The 19578-nt window shown below is 46.1% G+C and overlaps 1 protein-coding gene across 4 annotated transcripts in view; it reads left to right on the forward strand.

The window, feature by feature from the left end:
• TANC1 (tetratricopeptide repeat, ankyrin repeat and coiled-coil containing 1) overlaps window positions 1-19578 on the forward strand; it is a 227884-nt gene that overhangs the window by 62392 nt on the left and 145914 nt on the right. The gene's annotated exons all lie outside the window — the stretch shown is intronic.

The raw sequence follows: 19578 nt of genomic DNA on the forward strand, positions 1-19578 counted from the left end.
AGAGGGAGGAAAGCCTCTACATGCACAAACCCATTAGTCCTCCGGGCCTCGCCAAGGTGATCTTGTTGGCCCGGATTGTGACTCCAGAGGATCCTGTCCTTATTGGCAGTGAAGCCTGGCAGCATGGCCGTGAGAGCTGTCAGCGTTTGTGAGTGTGGAAAGCACCCTTGGGAATACCACTTTTCATGGACGGGTGTGTAAGAACAAGGAAATAGTCTCTGAGTCAGTCATGGGAACCTTCTAGAATCCATCGTGGAAGCCGGCCTTTGGCTGTGTCTGACAAACCTTCTTTTTGCAGGGGGGGGGGGGAGGGGAGAGGGAGGGGGTAGAGGGGAGGGGGAGGGGGAGGGCCAAGCCACAAGCCCTCCATAAACCAACATTCCAGGCATAATGGCAGAGCTGCTAACACAGGGCGGGTGGTGGTAGTGGTGGGGTTGTCTTTGGTACAGAGGAAGGGCCGTGGGGGTGGGGGACTGTTTAGAGTGAGGCAGAGAGAGCCCTGTGTTCAGGGACAGTGAGTCTTGGGGGGAAGGCAGAGATTACTTGGGAAGGAGAGGTCAGAAGGACTCAGGGCCCCAAGGTTACCTTAAACGCTGAAAGCACTTCATGGCGGACTGGGCTGTAAACCTATTTGAAGAGAACCCAAGGTAGTGGAGGTGAACCGGGCACTTCCATTCCTTTGCTGGGGCACCTGCAGGGGTTTTCCCCCAGTACAGGGCAGAGCAGGGAACCCCGAGTCACCCCTGCTTCTGGGCGCCTCAGTGGCATCATCTCTTCCTCTCCATCTCTACGGCTTTGGGGTTCTCACCAAGCCCAGGGCTGGTTTTAGGGCATGTGTTGCTTGTCCCTTAGGGTGCATGTACTGACAGGCTTGCGTTTTCTGGTTCTTTCTGCCAGGCTTCTAGGTCAGGCTCTAGAGGAACTTTCCTGGTGCCCTGAGTGAGGGAGACAGTCACTCTCTGTTGCACGGAAGTGGCTGGGGTGAGGCGAGGTGAGAGAGAGCGGGGAGACACACTAATGCAGACAGATCCTGACATTTTTGATGGCTTAGGAAATAAAACATATTTCAATGAAAACAATTTTTAAAAAAAAATCAGTGTCTTACTATTAAAACATTCTTATTAATAGTGTAGAAACTTTAGTGCATTCTTTCAGCGCTTTTTAGTTTAAGTGATTCATGTTTATTTCAGTGTTTTTTTTTTTGCTTTTGTATATGCCTAGTACAATATATACTATATATTTATATAAAAATATGTACTATATAAATATATTTTTTCTACTGAAAATATTTGATATATGTTGATTACTGTAATATATTGGCTTACGGTTTACTTACACAGAATACAACTGATTAAAATGTCTCAGGTTACTTGTTTATGTATAGACTAATCCTCTTATATCCCAGGAAGACCTAGGCCCCTTGACCCTTCTACCTCTCCTGGGATGCTGAGATTCCAGCTGTGCATCTCCACACCTGGTGTGTGTGTGGTGCTGGGACACCAAATCGAGGGCTTTGTGCATGATAGGCAAGCACTCTACCGAGTTACATCCCCAGGCCCTATTTATATATTTTGAAGAAAATGTCTCACTAGCCTTAGACTCCTGGACTCCAGTGACCTTTTTTTTTTTTTTTTTTTTTTTTTGCCTCAGCTTCCAGCGTGGCAGGGACGACAGGCACATACTACTTTCAGAGTTTTAATAAAGTTCGATTGACTGTCTCTTTCCTACTGTCATTCTCCTGCCCCTAGTTCCCCAAGAAAACTTTGTCAGGTTTAATTACAAGCTGCCTTCTGGTTCCCAGGTGGCAAATAAGGGAATGCTTACAGCCTTCCTTACTGCAAACACAACTCATAGGTTGGCTTTTGGAGGTCATGTCAGTTGAGGCTGGCACGTCTCCTGCGCATTCTGCAAACTAGGCTGTTCACTTCTGTGTCTCTGTTTACACTGGGCTTCAAGGAGGATTTTCTAGGTGTGTGGTTTCAGGAACTTCAGGGGAGAGCTTAACCCTGTGATTTTTTTTCCCCCTACACTGTAGTCTTACTGTAAATTATGAAACAAATACCTGCTTCATGGCTGGGGATGTAGCTAGCTTACTTTGAGGAGTGCTTGCCTAGCATGTGCAAAGGCAAACAAAGGCTTTGGTCCCCAGGTCCTGAAATAAACAGACATGATAGCAAACACCTTTACTCCCAGACTCAGGAGGCAGAGGCAGGTAGATCCCTGAGTTCAAGGCCAGCCTGGTCTACATAGAAAGTTCCAGTACAGCTGGTGCTAGATAGCAAGACCCTGTCTTAAAAAGTAAAGCTCATATACCCTGGGCTACACGAGAAAAAAGGAAGGAGAGAAAAAGTGAAAGAAGGGAAAGGGCCCTTTCCTTGGCTCATTTTTCAAAAAATTCTTTTCATTTATTGTGTGTATGTTTGTATGCCAGAGGACAGCTTGCGAGGACAGCTTGCAAGAGTTGCTTTTCTCCCATCGCGTGGATTCTGGGGTTGAATCTCAGGTCTTAGGTGTTGCGCCATCTCACCATCCCTTCTGCTTACCTGTCTATCTGTGTTTCTTATCTCCATTGCAAAGCCTGCACTTGGCTCGGAGCATCTTTTCTATTCTCTTCAGGAGAGTGATCTGATTGGGAATGGGAACAGGTCCCCTCGGCCGATGTTGGGTGAGTTCAGCTTGGAGCATTGCCAGTTAGGCTCGGACGCCCTTCCAGGCATTGGCAGTCACCCACAGGGTGTTCACCACAGGTGGTAGGTTAAGGACACCAAGGCCTCTGGCCTAGATCTCTCTCTGTGGGTAGTGGTGACACTTCTCCGGAGGGGCTGAGGATTAAGGTTAAAGCTCCTCCAAAACCTGTTCCTCTAATGTCCCTGTGACGTGTACTCTGCCACCTTCCCCACGGGATCTGCCAGCAGGATTCCTTTTTTTGCACTCACCTTTCTATCATTCCTTGTTCATCCATCAAGAACGGCGGATGCACTGCTCCCCTGACTTTGGGAGTCTTGCCAAAAGGTAGATCCTCTCAACAGGAGTATGCGGGGAGTGCATCATTTTAGAGTCTCCTGTGAAGGTTAAAAGTGGAATTCTGGACTCAGTCCCAGGTGTGCTGAGTTAGGGTTTGGACTAGGATGAACCCCTGCTGCATTTTTGTTTTTAAAAACCTAACAACAGGTGATTGACGTGTGCTTGTCCTGGGTGAGACTGGCAGTCTCATGTCAGATTAGGGACCAGAACATTCATCACCTGCTTAGATTAAGTGGCGTCTACAGAAAGTCTGTGCTACATTAATACTTGAGGTTTTTCACTTTTTGAAAAATACTCGTACGGGTGTTCACTTGAGAACAGAAAAGGCCTTCTCCCTGAGCAGCTCTCTGCGGGTGTTATTTCGAGCCTCACTAACTAGTTTAACCACCTTGTTCTGCCAAGCCAACATTCCGTTCTGCCGTAGGATACATAGCTGAACCGTTTCACAATCTTCACCTAAAATTGCACGAGAACAACGTTTTCTACAATTTTAACTGCACACAGAATGTGAAAAAATAACACCAAAGAGTAAATTGCTAAATTCAGCAAGTGTCGCTTATAGAAACCCAGGTGGATCTGCTTGGGTAGAGTTCTTCCAGAAATTTGCATATTGGAATGGAGTCTCTGACAGCAACCATGCATTCCTCGGGGTCACAGTGAAAAGGTGTATTGCCCTTAGAGGTTTTTGGGGCTGGAAGTGTATTTAGTGTGTTATCATTTTTCCTTTCCAAGTTCTGTGTGCCAGAGAATTAGCTTTGTTTTTTTGTTTGATTTTTGTTTTGTTTTTGTTTGTTCGTTTTTTTCTTTTCTGGCTTGAGCTTCAGGAAGTAGAGAAGAGCTTGGCAGCAGAGGTCATGTGACCCGATTTTGTTTGTTTTATTTAAATTATATTGTGTGTGTATACAGAGGTCAGAGGACAACTCAAGAGTTGGTTCTGTCCCACCATGTGGGTCCCAGGAATGAAATGCTGATTGTCAGAGTTGGTGGCAGCTGCCTTTTCCTAATCACATCTCCTTAGCACTATGTTATGTTTTGTTTGTTTGGAATTTTCAAGACAGGGTTTCTTTGTGTAGACTAGGCTGGCCTCGAACTTAGAGATCCGCCTGCCTCTGCCTCCTGAGTGCTGGCATTAAAGGCAATGACCACCGCCACCTGGCAACTTCATGTTTTTAAAACTGTCTTTTTTTTTTTTTTAATTCTCTTTATCTGAGAGAAGATGTTGCAGCCCATTACTATTTGAGGTTTTATTAATGTTTGGTTTTGGGGAGGGGTGAACTTCAGTTTTGAAGTTAGAGGATTTTATGGTTTAGGCAGGACCTCACAGATAGCCTGTCATCTGCTTTCCATTGCCTCAACAGAAGCTGCTCCTGTTGAGGTCACACATGGCTCCTGATGGGGAGGCCTCTGTGGTCACTTTGTAGGGGGCTTGACAGGACTTCTCTGTGGCGCCCATGACCACGTCTCCTCGGAGGTGGGTTCCTTTTGCACGTTCGTGACTTTTCTTTCTTCCCCGTCGGCCTTTCCTCACTCATACCCCCCACGTCAGGTTCATCCTTGGCGGTTTCTCTTTATTCTTCTCAGCACCCTCTTTTTAGGGTGTCTCAATCCTTCCATGTTTGCCACCACCCACAAGTTAGTCCCGCAGCCTGCAAGTCCCTCTGAGCTCATCCTCAGCTCAGTCTTTTGGACCCTTTTCCTTGGATGACTCATAGGTACTTTTACTCAGGATATCTAAACTGAACTCATTTCCTCTCTAATTATCTCTTGCTTCCTGTCCCACACCGAGTCCATCACCCCAGTGCTCCGACCAGCTTTCCCATTTTGGGGGTTGGCTGTGCAATGACCCTGTCACGAAAGCCAGAAATTTATGACTCCTCAACCAGCCTCGTAATTAAAGTACTATCATTTTTAATATTGTGAATAAAAAAAAAAAAAAGAAAAGAATGGTTTCATTTTCATATTTGGGAGGGCAGAGTCTTGATGTGTAGCTCTGGCTGTCCTGATGGTCAGTTCTTTAGCTCAGGCTGGCCTCAGACTCACAGCGATCTTCCTGCTGGAGCCTCCCATGCGCTGAGAGAACAACCATGTACCGCCGCACCCAGCTGACAAAGATTTTAAAGTCATTGTCAACCTCAGCTCTTGCGGGCTTTAGAACATGTAGGCAGACGTGTGAAGAGTACAATAGAGCCAGCCGGGAATATCTCTAGTCATATTTCATACCGGACACGGTTAACCCAGGCACTTGTCGAACAGTATTAACATGTTGGGATTACATATTGTAAGAAGAATTTAGTGTTCCGAGAGACTCTTCAGTGTAGACACAGGATTCCAGGCGCACGAAGCGGATCTTACGTTGGGAACTGGGATTTAAACCTATGGGTCACACTCTCTCAAACTCCAAGGCCGCAGCCTTTGGCATCCACCCGCCACTCCAGTGTTTGAGACTTCTGTCAGGCAAACTGAGTTTGAGTTGGCAGCTAGATCTCGCTCATGTTTTCATCTGCCAAGACACATCTTTCTTTTCTTCTGGAAGTAGGTATGGCTTGGGTGTGGTTTGTACTCTCCTAAACTGGTATTGAAACTTGGTCCTCATGTGAAAGTGTTGACAAGCGATAGAAGGCTTAGTGACTGGATTGTAAAACACGGTCAGTGCAGGTCTCAGAAATGGGTTCTGTGCCACAGGGATGTCAGTTTGTCCTTCTGCTGTCTCCCTGGATGCGGTCACACACTTGTGCATCTTCCAGCTTTCTGAACTCTGAACTCAGTACACTTCTTTCCTCTGTAGGGAATTAATTGGGTGAGGTATTTTGTTACAGCAACTCAAAACGGATAAAGATGTGACTTTGGGAAAACTGTGGCCTGTGTTGCCTGTTGGACTCTTCTAGATCCCAGCCCTAGGTTTCTCAGAGCTGCGTGGTAACAAGGTGGCCTGAGACAAGGATAGTGGGACCAGGCTTTCCCTCCTCACAGGGTGTTCATGAGAATTAAATGGCTTGAGGGAAAGTTTCTTGAAGCCCAAGGGGGCAGTTTGGGGAGTTGGGGAGTTGGCCAACAGGTGAGCTCTCTTCTTTAAAAATGGCAGTGTGTGAAGATACAAAACCTCCTAGATTTTCGGCGAACACAATGATTGGATGATCACTATGACTGTGTGGAGAACAAAGGCAGGAAAGACTTACATAAAGACCTTATTAATAAAGACAGTATACACGGGCCTAGTTTCCATTATCAGTACTTAGGAAGACTGTTCTTAGAGCAGATAAGGTATGATCTACACACTCAGGATAGGCAGGTATAGGCAGGCGCATTTGAGCCAAATCCACTCTCGTTTTCTTCTGTCTGTGATGTACCAAAGTGACTCCTACTTTGCTATTGGCTTTCACACCTCTATTACTCTGAGGACGTCATCTTTCCACCCCTCTCTCAGATTCCCCCAACCCCCATTACATTTTGGCAAAAATGGTTGACCAAGAAGAGGGGAACCAGCTTGGTACTGGGCGATTTTGAAATTAGCTTTTAAAAGTCTGCCCTACAAAAATTGTCCTAGAGATTCAGGTGTGATGCGGTGTATTTGGCTGGCAGTTTTGACAGAGTGAATGCCTGATGTTCTCTGTAGGCCCTTGGTAGGGTAACTTTAGGAAGTTAGAATTTTAGATTGAAGAATGGCTACCCTGCCCCATGATGAGGTGGTCCAGAGGAAACTTTAAATGACAGTGAGAGGAAGGAGGAGTGTTTGCAGCCGTGGTCCTCAGAGGACCCGGACAAGCTCAGCATCATGTTCAGCTTGGGATCATTAGCGTCGGAAACTCAGCTGCACCCCAGACACAGGAAGCAGACACTCCAGGGCTGGGGCCCAGCAGTCTGGCTCAGCAGTACTTCTAGGTGATTCTGAGGCACTCATTAGCTTAAAGCTAGCAGAATTAGGCTGGGGGGGGGGGCGGGGAGTGGCCTTCAGTGAGGAGGAGCTAGAACTGAGGACCAGTGGTCCTGATTGTTTGGCAGACTGTCCAGGAGGCCATGAAGACTTGGAGGCTTTGAGTCTGAACAAAACAACATGGAACTCAGAGCGAGAGCCTTGGTCCCAGGGAGTGGTGGATCAGGAGGTGTGGTGGGGGAGGGGTTAGCTTGGGACATGCTGTGTTGGCATTGCCAGGCTTGGTGCTTGCTGATTGGCCATGGAGTGTGGCTGTAGTGCTGGCAGAACAATGGAGAAATGGATTCGTCAGCTGTCTATACAGAGGCAGCAGTGGCTTCCGTAAAGGGACACAGAGGACATCGAGAGCGAGACTGTTGGCTGCTTGGGGTTGTGGCATTTGGCTGACTTACACAGAGTTCATGTGATGTAGGTTTACACTGCTTATAGGAAGAGCCCCATGGTTTTGCAATGATGCTGTCTTTAGCCTCCAAGCACAGTACTAGAGACTTGATGTGTATGCGCCACTTAGGGTTATCTTTCGATCTAAGGCCTTGTGGTGCAAGGCAGAGTTCTAGAAGGTCATGTGACCGTCCCCAGAAGATAAGGGAGCGAGGGTTTAGAGCAAAGGTGTGACCTGGAGCAGGCTGCTGACTGACCTGACTCCATCCACTTCCCTGTTTTTCTGGAGAGTTAACTATAGCTCCTGCCTCGGCTTTATGGTGAGAACTGAAGGTGCTGTCTATGTCTTTGTCCACGGCTGCTGTTTGTTTCCAAGGCTGGAAATCAAGTCCCGCCTAACAGCTTTACAGTACCAGCGAGGGGGTGGTTATAGGAGATTCTGTTAGGAATCTAAGCAGGAGGTGAATGTGATTTTATGCTTTCCGAAGAATTATCAAAAACTTGAGATATGAGCTTCATGAGACTTATGAGCAGGCAGAAAGAGTTTTGTTTACTACACCACGATTTGGCTGTTGAACAATCTATTCTCCATCCTGGCTTTGTTGCAGACACATTTTGCTGTACCAGAGAGATGCTTTGTTGGGACTGAAAACCAAGTACATGTGTGCAGCATCTCCATTCTAAGTAGAACAACCCCAGATTGGTGGTCCCTAATCCAGAGTCAGTCAAGAAACATGTGTCCTGTTTTCCACCGGGCATGTGGACCACACACTGATATTTAGGAAGTGACTTTGTCTGGGTATATAAAGAATATACTTTTTAGAAATTGGCTTCTGGATGTCACAGCCTCCATGTCCAATGTGAGGAGAGAGAGGGAGGAGGAGGAGGAGAAGGAGAGAGAGAGAGAGAGAGATCTCACAGCGCCTCTCTTGTTCTTGAAGCACTGGATATGTTTCTGTGTCCAGAGAGGTGGTGACAGAATTCTGAGATAGAAAGTGTCAGCGCAGGGCTGGAGAGATAGCTCAGTGGTTAAGAGCACAGTCTGTTCTTCTAGAGGTCCTGAGTTCAATTCCCAGCAACTACATGGTGGCTCACAACTATCTATAATGTGAGCTGATGGCCTTTTCTGGCCTGCAGGTGTGCATGCAGATAGAGTACTCATATACATAAAATAAAATTTAAAAGAATCTTTTAATCCCAGCACTCTGGAGGCAGAGGCAGGCAAATCTCTGTGAGTTCGAGGCCAGCCTGGTCTATAACTCAAGTCCAGAACAGCCAGGGCTATTACACAGAGAAACCCTGTCTCAAAAAACCAAAACAAAACAAAAAAGTTTCAGTGTAGACTAAAGGCGTTAATTGAATCTTTCATTGAAATTTGAGAAACAAAAACATCTGTATGTGGGAAGGGATGTATGGCTTTAGATGTAAAGCTTAAAATGCACAGATTTTGTTTTGAGATACAGTCTCTTGTAGTCCAGGCTGGCTTCCAACTCCCTATGTAGCCAAAGATAGCCTCAAACTTCTCTCACTCGTGTCCTGGGATCAGGCTTGTGCCCTGTTTGCCCAGTGCTGGGGATCGAACCCAGGTCTTTGTGCATGCTCAGCAAGCACTTTACCAACTGAGCTACAGCCCTAGCTTCTAAATTCATAGGCCTGATTAAGCTTTTTATGGGACTCCTAAAAATAATGTTTGATCTCTTCATACACACAGGAATTATTCTTTGGTTCGAATTTAGCTGGAGTAGGTTGCACTGTTGAATTGGATTTGACCTCCCAATTATCTTGGAGCCTCCACCCAGCATTTCTAGCATAGCCTGGGGCTTCTTATCTTTTCTGGAAAAGCTTGGCTGTGCCACAGCTGACACTGGGACCCAGACCTAGGTAATTTTGATAATTTAAGAAAAGCATGGAGACCCAGCAGCTGTTGCTGTAGTTCAAGTCTCAGAAACAAAAGCCTTCTTGGTAACCTGAGAACACGAGAAGCCGGCGTGCCCAGTGTGAGTCCGCGAACGTTAGCCTCTGAGTCATAGCTCTCTCCCTTTGGGGATCTCCAGATTTAGGGTGTGCAGCTGGAGGATGCCCCACTGCGTACTAGGCACTGTGGGCAGGAGAGGCGAGCCTTGGGTAACACCCTTCCTGGGAAGCCCAGTGTAGTGAGCCGAAGGACTGGGGTTGCCAGGCCGTAAATACTTCATAGAACCAGTGAGACAAGCCAGTGTGGTGGTGGTGCACTCCAGCCATCCTTGTCCGTGCTCAGAAGGCAGAGGCAGGTGGATTGCTGCAAATCCAAGGTCACAGAGTTCAGGCTAGTCAGCCAGAGTTCTGTAAAGAGACCCCTATATTGGCCTAGTTACCCTATAGTAAACAAACTGAGAGCAGTAAAGCCAAGAGTGCATATAAAATACACTCGAAGAAGTACATCGGACCCACATATGAACTCCGGTGTTTCCGGGCGTGTTTGTGTCTTGCTATGTAAATGGCGGTCTTGCTTCTGCAATCCAGGCTGCATGAGTGCCGTCCAGTTAGTGATTTGCTGGTGATGTGGGTTTTTGATACACAGAACTTTTACATTCCTGGAAAACTAGTCATGAGGTGTCATTTGGCTGCTAGCAGTGGCGCAGATGACGAAGATCCAGCCATTTGTGTGTGCCCATGGCAGGTTACTGTTGAATTTTCTGGGTTTCATTGAGTCCTCAAGTGGGATAAAGAGGAGCTGCTGTTTGTTTGTTTTAAGTAACTGAGCTACTAGCAAAGCCTTTTGGGTCGGTAAGCTTTAGAGTCATTGGATAAACTGAATTTGATTGGCTGGAGCAATGAACACTATTTCACCAACGCCCTGCCGTTGCTTCATTCATGAAGTGTCCAGTGGTAAAAACCCTCCATTGTTAGACAGTGTAAACCTGCCTCGCCTCATGCCCTGTGTTTAACAAGTGCTGTGTCCATGGACAGTGGAGAGTCTTTACGAATTCCTTGCTAACATAAGGGAGAAATCTTAGGAAGAAGAAAGGGCGCTGCCCACGTGACACAAAGGTCTCAGTCCCAAATGCTCTTCGCTGCTGGCAGTCTGGCCTGCTTCTCGATGTTCTCCCTGTGTGTGCAAGTGAACTCTGTGCCTTGCTCCTTTACTACGCATTCTGTTGCGTAGTGCCTGCAGGCCACAACAGTAGGTGGAGTTAGCTCTGGGTTGGATGCCTGGAGAATCTGAGGGACCGAACCGTAGGTGCCTCGGTGGAGAGGCAGCAGCTTCTTCAGGATAGATCTGAGGCATCAGGATGCTCCTTCCTCTTCCTCCCTTACAAGCCTCTTGGCCAAAGTTTTGTTTTGTGTTGGCCAACTTGGCCTGTGTTTGGTTGGTCATCAAGGCCTGGGAGGGAGAAGGCACAGAGACTGCATGGCTGGGCCTGAAGCTACTGGAGTCAGTCTGATGTCTAGACAGGCAATGAGCAAGGAGGTATTGCGTTGTCAGCTCTGTACCTCTGGGTGAGTCCTGGGCCTGTCTGTGCCCCTGCAGAGGGGAGGTCGATAGGACTTTTCCCTCAAAGAATAATTTGAAGATGAAATGAGTCCACACATCATGCAAGGTGCTCAGGGCAGAGCCCAGCATGTGTGGTAAGTGTTGCTGTCTGCATATTAGAATCACCTTGGGGGGGGGGGTTGAAAAACACAAAATCAGGCTGGGTGTGGTGGCACATACCTTTAATGAGTCTACATAGTGAGCTCCAGGATAGCCAGGACTACGTATTGAGACCCTGTCTCAAAACAAACAAACAAGCAAGCAAGCAAGCAAGCAAAAATCCAAACCACTAAGTGGGTATTAAGAACTCCAGTCCCAAGGACCAGAGAGGTGTTCCAGTGGTTAAGAGGACTGGCCACTCTTCTAGAGGACCGTGTTCAATTCCCAGCACCCACATGGAAACTCACAAGCATTTTTTTTCTTTTCTCTTTCTTTCTTTCTTTTTTTTTTTTTTTTTTTTTTGGTTTTTTGAGACAGGGTTTCTCTGTGTAGCCTTGGCTGTCCTGGACTTACTTTGTAGACCAGGCTGGCCTCGAACTCACAGTGATCCGCCTGCCTCTGCCTCCAGAGTGCTGGGACTAAAGGCGTGCGCCACCACGCCCGGCTTCTCACAAGCATTTCTAACTCCACTTCCAGGAGATACAACACCCTCTTCTGGTCTCCACAGGCCCTCGGCACACACATGCAGGCAAAACACTCACAAGCATAAACACAACATAAAATAGGATAGAATTAACTGAGAAAACAAAGCGAGACCCCTCCCGTCCTAATAAGATTGGGGCATGTGGAGGTTATAACCTCGTTAGTAGTCATTGCCAGTTTCTAGCGAAGGGGAAAGAGGGGTTTTTGAGGTCTTTTATTCTGAGGCATTAAGTGAAAAGATGCCTCTGTCAGCTACATAAGCAAGAGATTTCTCTGTCATGAATAGCTGCCTTTCATGGGGCATCTTTGAAGTTGTCTGACCCTTTTCACTTTGAGGCCAGATGCAGTGCAATTTTAAAAAAAATTTAATTTCTCTGGATTTCTAATACCAGCCTTCATCCAGCTGCTGTTGATTGACTGAGTGCCTTTTAACACTTTTTGAAGAACGTCTTCAAGGTCTCTTCCCTTTTCATACTAAAAGCTTATCGCCCACACCATGGCCTCCCTCTGAGGTGGTCTTTTTTTTTTTTTTTTTAATGGCTATGGTTTGTCAACTATGGTGATTTACTGTGGGACTGTGGACGAGAAAGAATCTCTTAAAAATTGCAGCACCCACTGGTGGAAGTGACCTGAACTTAGCCAGTCCAGAGGCCCAGGTACTGCCATTCTCTCTGTCGGAGCGAAAGGGGGGAGTGGCTCTCTCACACTGTATATGGCCGTCTTCCTCCTTCAGGGAGTTGATTGCCACGTGTCAGCAGGGCAGCTGGTGTTAGCTGGAGATGGTAGCCCTTTCCAGACAAGTGGAAAAGCTAACGGGAAGACAGCGAGAGTGGCTTTTGGGGATGGTGCTAACCTGAGGAGGGTTGGGGGTTCAATCTCCATGGGAGACTCCAGCCAGGGTCCCAGCCTCCTTAAAGCTCTGTGGGAGGTGCTGAGACTCTGTCAAGGCTGTGGTCCCTATTCAAGCCCCAGTACATCTTCCAGAGCTTTTGGTCTCATGGCCACTGGGAACCCCATGTTTTGTTTGCATGGACTAGCTTGCTCTAATAGTCCTCACTATCTGTGTGGTGGGAAGAGTGATGACGCCGCTGTTCCAGTTAGGGGCGTCCTGCTGCCTGGATGAAGATGAGGTTTGGTTAGGGAGGACACACACGTTGGGAGCAAGCAGGGTTTTTTGCAGTCTGGGAGTTCCACCTTTGCACTGGCCTTGCAGGAATGCAGTCCTGGGTTATTTCTGGGGCTGAGCTTGTCCTGGTTTGAAGAAGAATGCATTGATTTCAGACTTTGGCTTTTCTGTCATTGCCCTGATTGGTTTTGTGTGCATATTTGGAATGCCAAAACAAAGTCTTCGTGTAGCCAGTGCTATTAAGGCCTGATGGAGAACAGATCTGTTTTTTATGTATGAACCAGAGAATTCTGACTATGAACTTGGGAATTAGTACCTGGTCCCAGAAGAATTCTTAAACAACGGGTTAAAAGTGTGGGGGAGAGAATTGCCATTCATTGTACTTTCCTTTCTCTAATAACCCTTTAAATTATTTGCTTAAAAACATTGAATGCTGAGGGGAATTTGTAGAATTGAGTATTTTTCACCATAGTTTGTATCAGCAAAAATACATCTTTTGTTTGTTTGTTTGTTTTGGCTTTTCGAGACAGAGTTTCTCTGTGTATCCTTGGCTGCCCTGGTCTTGCTTTGTAGACCCACAGAGATCCACCTGTCTCTGCCTCCCGAGTGCTGGGATTAAAGCCATGTATTGACGGAGGAGGCATTTCTGGAACTTTATTTATTCATCAAGAGTTGCACTTCCTCAACCTCCTGGGATTTCCCAAGCAATGTGGATAGTGCTCTTGCAGGTTTCTCATGATTTCCCAGGGTGCCTCGAGCAGACTTCTTTCTGTGGTCTCTCTTCTGCTTTGTTGTCTCTTGATTGCAATATTCTGTCTTGTCTATCATTTTATAGTTTGCTGCTGGCCTACTGCTAGCATCCATTTTTCTTTCTTTTGATAAATACTGAATGTGGCTTATATATAGATAAGCCCCAAAGTGAGAACAGAATGGTCTTTACAAACTTGGATTACTGCTGGGTGTGGTGGCAGCAGTGAGTTTGAGGGCAGCCTGGTTTACAAAGTGAGTCCAGGATCACCAGAGCTCTGTTACACAGAAAAACCCTGTCTCGAAAAACTGGGGTGATGGTGGTGGGAGAACACCCCAAACCAAAAAAAAACTTGAGTTACTAACACGAAGGCTGGTTTGATGTCTCCCTTTTCTGAAGTAAAATGCTTTCTTTTTTTTCTTTTTTTTGTAAAATACTTTCTAATATTCACATGCAACATAATTTACTGTATTTCATTTGTAAATATTATTCTTGTTTCATTTATTTTTTATTTTATCATTTTACTTTTTTTTTTACCCTTTACATGAATGAATGTTTTGTCTGCATGTGTTTCTGGGCACCACTTGCATAAAATGCTGTTGTTCACAAGTCCATAAGGGAGTATTGGGTCTCCTAGAACTGGAGTTACAGCTAGCTGCCATATAGATGCTCGGAGCCAAGCCCAGGTCCTCAGGAAGAACAACGACTGCCCTCAACCGCTGAGCCATCTCTTCAGGCCCACCTTATTTAGACCAAAGAAAGGAAACCTCTTCAGAGACTGTTGCTTTGAGAGGATAGGTGGGTTTGCCTGGCCTGGCATTTTCAGGTTAATTCAGGTATGGATGTGGGGGATATTAGGAAATGCAGCATATTCTTTGCAAGTATCTCATTGCCTGATGTCATACTGGATTTCACTGACTTTTGATGCATCCTTTGCCAGCAAGACTGTATTGGAATGTCCTGTGTCCTTTTTAAAGTGCTGTAAATGCTGGTTAATTGCCTGACTTGGGAGGAAGTAGCTCATCTGTGTTCATCTGAGCCTGGTTAAATCTGTCAACAAATACCGAGAGCAGAGTGGGTGCCAAGCCTGTCTTCCAGATTCTCTTTGTATCTGTTAAAGAATAAACACAGTCCCTGCCCTCTGCTAGGAGGTTGTCATAACCCTGCATGGACAGCCTGCATGCATGCACGCCGCTGCAGAAGAAAGCCCTATAAAGCAAGTATTATTCCATGACTTGCAGTGAGTGACAACTGTGATAGATTTTCTTTTGAGATTTTCTCTTTGGTTTCCTAGGGTGTTCTGTTCTATGTCAGATGGTAGGGTACCATGCACTGCAAAATTTCTGCTGTCTGACACTAGGGTGTTCTGTCTGTTCACAAAGACTTGATGTGCTAAAGGAGAAATAAATACCCAAAGTGAAATTTTTGGTTTTAGAGGAGTTTGGTTGTGTGTGTGTGTGTGTGTGTGTGTGTGTGTGTGTGTGTGTATACGTGTCTGCATATGTGATGTGCATGCATATGTGTGTCTGTATGGTGTCAGTTGCCACCTTCTGCCTTGTTTGAGTCTCTTATATATAACTACAGGTAAATACTAGCTGGCCATGACCTTTCAGAGTCTCCCCTCTCCGCTTTTCAGCATACTGTAGGAGCCCTGGGATTGCAGACGTACGCTGGCTTGTCTGGCTTTCTGAGGGTTCTAAGGACTCAAACTCAAGTCTTCATGCTTCCGTGGCAAGTGCATTTCCTATTGAGCCATCCCACTGCCCCCCTAGATGTTTAAAGGATGACTCTGCAGTGCCCAGGAGACTCAGATGTCAAGTGCTTTTAACAAATAAGGGCATTTAGGTGACCCCAGGGCATCAGCCTTCTAAGGGTAATGATTGATCTTTGATTTTCTTTTAAATGAGCTTCATAAGAAACTTCCCTTGGTTAATTTTATCTCTAGTAGCTTAAAGGTTACTCAGTTCTTTTCTTGGGTCTTGAAACATGGTATCTTAAAATCTAGCCCCTTGCCAGATAGTAGCAGCAGCAGCAGCAAGAAGGAACAGTACATGGCAGTCTGGCAAGACACTCTTGCATGGCTGTAAAGGAATTTTCTGCTAATCTCACCTTAAAGTAGGTCACTAAAGCCCCCATTCGAGAGATCTTGCCCCCTGGGGCCTGGGAAGACTGGAAAAATGGCCTTATTGTGTTCCTCAAAGTTTATAGCTATTGGTTAATACCAAGCCTAAGCATTAAAAGCTCAATTTGGGTCTTCATTTTTGAGTACTTCCATGTCACTTAAGACCTTGGCTTTTCTCCTGTTAATCTGTCTGTTACTGAGTTGTGAGCCATGGTACCTTGTCTCTTCCTCAAAATAATTTATATATTCATCTATCTATTTATCATTATCTATCATCTTGTCTATTTATCATTATTATCTTTCTGTCTGTCTATATCTATACATTTATCATATATCTATATCTATCTTTTGTCTATTTTATTATCTATTTATCATTATCCATTTATCTATTATCTATCATATCTATCAATTATCATCTTTCTGTCTTCTATCTATCTTTTATCTATTTTATTTGTCATATCTATTTAACATTATCTATCTATCCATTATCTGTCATATATCTATTATCATCTTTCTGTCTTTCTGTCTGTCTGTCTGTCTGTCTGTCTGTCTATCTATCCATCCACCCATCCATTGGTGCTAGACATGGAATCCAGAGCCTTGAGCAGATTGGGTCAGAACTCTACCACTGTGGTGTACCCCCAGATCAAAAGTCTCTAGCTATAGTTATAAAGATGATTTCTGCACTTGAAATCTCTCTCTCTGCTTTCAGAGCCTCACTATGTGGTAGTCTAGGGGGGTCTGGAACTTACAGTTTCTTGCTTCGGGCTTCCAGAGGAATAGCCTTGTAGTTGTGAGTTTCCAAGCCCAGCTTTGAAAACTATTACCATCTCCTCCTTTTCATTTGAAACAGTGTCTTACTATGTAGCCTAGGATGGCCTCTGACTCATGGTGATCCTCCTATCTCAGTCTCCCAAGTGCTGAGATTACAGGTGTGCAGCTCGAAGAAGATTCCTTCTTCCTCCTCCTCTTCTTTCTTCTTCCTCCTCCTCCTTTCTTTTCTTTTCTTTAAATACAGGATTTCTCTATGTAGGTGACTATCCTGGAACTCACTCTGTAGACCAGGCTGGCCTTGGACTAAGGGGTCAGGGATCTGCCTGTCTTTGCCTCCCAAATGCTGGTATTAAAGGAATCCATCCATAAACTTGCCAGTTCTACAGGGCAGAAATTGAGGGTTGCTGTTTGTCCAGTTGTACTTGGCCAGTTTGGCCTGTGGGGTCTAGCATGATATTTGCAGTTGAAATAAAGGACGTGGCTTGTGCATTACTTTATAACACTGTTCCCGAGTACTTGCTTACAGCGTACGTAGCTCTTGAGCAACTTGAGAGCATTTGTGTGTGCAGACACAGGTACAATCAGACATGCTAGCTGACCTGCTGGACACACAGCCTGGTTTGTTATTGTGGCTTCTTTTTTGGCCACGCCTCAAGGATTTTAGGCTACAGATTATCTTGCATGGCTCAGTTGGACTTTTGTTGATTTCAGAATTTAACTTGCTGGGAAATCTTTATATCCTCCCCCCCCCCCCCCCCGCGCGCGTGTGTGTGTGTGTGTGTGTGTGTGTGCGTGCGTGCGCGTACGTACGCGCGCACAGGCTATGGTAGGATTAGGATACTTCATTTGTACTCACACATAATCTATTTTTCCGTGTCATTGTTTGAGCAGCTTTTATCATTAATTTTGAATTTTTCCCCAAGTCAGATGTCCCTGAAAGTGTGGGAACCTAGGAGAAAAACTTACAGCAGATATTTGATACACCTAAGACCGCTGATGTAGAAGCTGTGACTATTCTAAAATCAGCTGAGCTCGCGGCACGGGCCAGACGGACATTTGGGATGAGATGCCAAAAACCAATGTCACCCAGACCTTGCTCTGAAGCATTGTGGGTAGCATGGGACTTCTGCTGCAAATTAGGAATGGCCTGATGGTGACGTAAGGGCAGGTTTGTGGACATGATGTGGCCTGAGATGGCCAGCAGGTCAAGCACGGGCCCCTCTAAGAGCCACCGCAGTGTGTGTGAGGGGCCTAGGACAAGTTTATGGTTAGTACCTCCCCGCCAGCCCTCAGGGTTTCTCTATGTAGCCCTGGCTGCCCTGGAATTCACTCTGTAGACCAGAGATCGATCCCCTTGCCTCCTGCCTCCTGCCTGCTGGGATTAAAGGCATGCGCCACCACACCACGGTTTCCTTTTTAAAGTGTGTGGTCTTCACTGAATTTCAAACCTCTACAGTTGATCTGAGAAAGAAACTGTGCTCTTTGGCCTCAGTGGCAGAAGCAAGATGACAAAAGGAACGTCATCCATTGGCAAGCGTCACAATAAGACGCACACTGTGCCGCTGCTGTGGCTCTGACGCCACAGAAGTCGACCTGTGGCACACGTGGCTGCCGTGCCAAGTGTAAGAGAAAATATAACTGAAGTCCAGGGCTAAGAGACGAAACACTACTGGGACTGGGTGGATGTGGCACCCAAAAATTGTCTATCGCAGATTCAGACATGGATTCTGCAAAGGAATGACGCCTAAATCCGAGAGGGCAGCTGTTGCAGCATCCAGGGCCTCTTGAGGATTTCAACCAGGCATAAAATATATGCCCTGGTTTCAAACAAAAAAGAAAAGAAAAGGTGTGTGACTATTAGATAGACATTTATATTTGTTTTATTTTTGCCTTCCCCTTCTTTAAATTAAAACAAACAAAAACTTTTTGGGGGGGGGGACAGGTTTTATCTGTGTAGCCTTGGCTGTCCTGGACTAACTTTGTAGACCAGGCTGGCCTTGAACTCACAGTGATCCACCTGCCTCTGCCTCCCAAGTGCTGGGATTAAAGGCATGTACCACCATAGCCTGGCAAACAAAACTCTTTAAAGGCAATCTTGCTGGGTACCCCTGACTGACTGAAACTGGTGATCCTCCTGCCTCAGCTTCCTGACTATTGGGATTACAGGTGTATGCCACCATGTCTGGCTTTTGTGGTATTTTATTTTATTTTTTATTTTAATTTTATTTTATTATTTATTTATTTTTGTTTTTCGAGACAGGGTTTCTCTGTGTAGCCTTGGCTGTCCTGGACTTGCTTTGTAGACCAGGCTGGCCTCGAACTCACAGCGATCCGCCTGCCTCTGCCTCCCGAGTGCTGGGATTAAAGGTGTGCGCCACCACGTCCAGCTCTATTTTACTTTTTAAATATTTATTTATTATTTATTTAATGTTTATGGGTACTGTGTCTGCATATACATCTGCACACCAGAAGACAGCATCAGACAGTTGTAAGTTGCCATGTGGTTGCTGGGACTTGAACTCAGGATCTTAGGAAGAACAGTTAAGTACTCTAAACCACTGAGCCATCAATGGCCTTTTAAAAATGCCACATGACTTTGCATTATTTTAAGTGTGACTTTCAAGAGAAACGTGTGTTTCCACAGGGCCCCACGTCTATGCAGATTCAAGAAACATTTCAAAGGCAGAACTGGGCCAGAGCGCTTGTTTGTGTGAAGAGTTAACGCTAGTGACCACTATGGTTTTTTCCCTAATATCCTTCAGTTCTGTTTGCTTGCCCAAAAGCTTTCGTGGATCTGAGAGAGGCTGCCTGCCACCTGGCAGCCTGCTGAGGAAGAGGAGCCGGCTCAGGGAGGCAGGGCCCAGCGGGGACTGCACATTCTGAGGCAGGGCCTGCTGTTAATTAGCTGAGTGACCCCAAGGGCGGAATCAAGGCTCCCAGGGTCTCTGTTTCTTGGTTGGTAAAACAAAGGCTTGGGAAAATAAACACAGCCTTGGAGCACATGATAAGAAAGGCTACTCTGCTTATGTTGTGACTCTGTGTATGGCAGCACATGTCGACCCCTTGTCCTTCTCAACGTGCCCGCCCCCCCTTTACTCTAAGCATTGAGATGTGGCTTGTCATACTAAGGTCACCTGCAGCTTAGTGAGGCAGGTTTGAGAGTCCTGTAGTAGAAGGTTCTGCCACCACCTCCCCTTGCTTCCCCCTCCCCCACCCCCCCTGTTGGTTTTGGAGCTGCTTACAGCCTTTTGCTTTCTTCATGGAGCATCAGCATCATGAGGGAACAATAGTCTCATTGTCCCTCGTGGTAGGGATG

This window comes from Acomys minous (genome assembly GCF_964271855.1).
Source record: "Acomys minous genome assembly, chromosome: 10".
In the NCBI taxonomy this organism is placed as follows: Eukaryota; Metazoa; Chordata; class Mammalia; order Rodentia; family Muridae; genus Acomys; species Acomys minous.